Genomic DNA, 2,302 nt, shown 5'->3' on the forward strand with positions numbered 1-2,302 from the left:
GGCAAAATAAAGCAATAACAATAACAAAGACCCGGGTGACGTCAACTTCATTATATTATCTATAGATAGAAAGAAGTTGACGTCACTCGGGTCTTTGTTATTATTGCCTTTTACCATCCGCGTTTATGAGTGAGTAATTCTCACTGCACTGTATCAACCAGACTATAAACGTTCATGGTTACACGACATAGTTTTGTGTGTTGGTCCGTTATACTTCCGGATGGCAATGTTATAAGCTTGTTAGCCAAAAGGGGGAGGGGGGGGGGGGGGGGCATACTATCTATAAATCACAAGGTATTTAGTTTAGTCCCTAAATTTGTTGCTTAGATTTACAAAACAAAACGTTTCAAGTGTGAATTTATGTTTTAAGACGCACTGTGGAAACGAGGCAGGTTCATTCCTTGTAATGTGGCGTTTCTTGTGTTGTTTGTCCCTTGTGATGAGCTCTCGACAGCAAAGCTTGCTCACTAGGGTTAGGTATCGGCAAGTTGATTCTGGTATTTATTGGGTTTCTTTTTTTTTTAAATTTCTTACTTTCTTTATCTTTTAATGGGAAGAGTGGTGGGGAGGGGGGAGAGAGAGAGAGAGAGAGAGAGAGAGAGAGAGAGAGAGAGAGAGAGAGAAGAGAAAGGAAGAGATAGATAGAGTAGATGAGAGAGAGAGAGAGAGAGATAGAGAAGAGAGAGAGAGGAGAGAGAGAGAGAGAGAGAGAGAGAGAGAGAGAGAGAGAGAGAGAGAGAGAGAGAGAGAGAGAGAGCTAGCTAGCTCTGTCGTGCTCTGGAAAAACACAAATAATTGAGAAATTTGGCCAGAAAGAAAGAAAGAAACACGTCCTTCAAATATCGGAGAAGTCTCCTCCATTCCATTAGAACTAATGGACGTGAATTCTTTGGATCGTTTATTGACCACGTGAATTACTATCATGAAATATTAATTATCATTTTATTGATACTAATAATAATAGTAATACTACTAATACTATGCAATGGTTTTAAGTTGCCGATATCTGGCTAGTTGACGTGAACAATTCGATATTACTAGTACTATGTATAGTATTATGATTATTGCTGTGCGCATGACGAGAAGGGTGTAAAAGGTCATGACCGATGGCCTCGCCGTTTCTCCGACCAATAACGAGAGCTCTTTTGTGTGTGTCCGTTTAATAATAAATACAAATCGTAGTGTGTTAATATATCATAATAAATATCATGTGTTATTATCATCATCATATTTATATCCACTTAACTCACTCAATCCTAGAGATTGTTGCTAATTTTCAAAGTTGGAAAAATATGTATTAAAAATGTACATGTACTTAGATAGTTTTATTCAACTATCGTTAACATGTAAAAACTAAAAACATTAGGCTTGATACTATCAACGCCTATAATTTGTCTCAGAAATATATAATAAATAGGCGTGGGGTAAAAGTAACCCGGATATATTCGGTGTTCGGGTTGAGTGAGTTAACATAATATAAACTGCCGTGCCCTGAGGAAAACAAAACAAACAAACAAAACAATACAACTCGTGTTGAAAAATTTGGCCAGAAAACTCGTCCTTCAAATTGAAATAACGATCGATTTAAATGACCCTCATCTTGGCAAAAAAAAAAAAAAAAAAAAACCCTCTCAAACATGGAAAATAGAAAATAAAGTCCCAGGTTTGGGAATTTTTGCCCAAATGAGTTATTTTAATCGATCGGTAATTGAAGGACGAGTTTTGTGGCCAAAGTTTTTCTTTTGTTTTTTTGTTTTTTTTTCCCAGAAACGGCAGTTAACTGGTCAATGCCCCCCCCCCCCCCCCCCTACCTATTTTGTGACGTTCATTTTAAATTCAGATTAATGGACGTCTATCAGAGGGGATTGATGGAAGAGGGAGAGAGACTTGGGGAGGAGGGGGCGGGGGGGGGGGGGGTGAGGGGAGAGAATGTGTGAGTGTGGGGGTGAGGGAGAGAGAGAGACTGTGAGAGTGTGGAGGTGATTGGCTGTTGTTCTTTATCCATTTAAAAACCGTTAAAAGTCTTCAATATTTATGAATTTATTATTATTATTATTATTATTATTATTATTATTATTATTATTATTATTATTATTATTAATTAGCATCGACATAATACCGTTTTAAAGGGATGAAATTTATGTCGCTTATATAATAAATGAACGGTCTTGTTATATCTTCTCCATTTTACAATACAATTACAATCTACTTTCTCTCCTCATAAAAAAACAACAAAGGTTTTGGGAAGATTTTTACAGTTAATATTCATTTTCTTGAGAGAATAAAGTGTACAATTTGTCAA

At 36.5% G+C, this 2,302-nt stretch overlaps 1 long non-coding RNA gene across 1 annotated transcript; it reads left to right on the plus strand.

Annotated features, from left to right (window-relative positions):
• Positions 1-696: 696 nt before the first annotated feature.
• LOC144959918 (uncharacterized) lies at positions 697-2,302 on the plus strand. The gene is made up of 2 exons (XR_013642713.1): positions 697-1,945; positions 1,980-2,302. It is a non-coding gene; the product is annotated as an uncharacterized LOC144959918 (long non-coding RNA).

Source organism: Berghia stephanieae, chromosome 14, assembly GCF_034508935.2.
Source record: "Berghia stephanieae isolate SIO BIC M18660-M18661 chromosome 14, UCSD_Bste_1.3, whole genome shotgun sequence".
Classification (NCBI taxonomy): domain Eukaryota; kingdom Metazoa; phylum Mollusca; class Gastropoda; order Nudibranchia; family Aeolidiidae; genus Berghia; species Berghia stephanieae.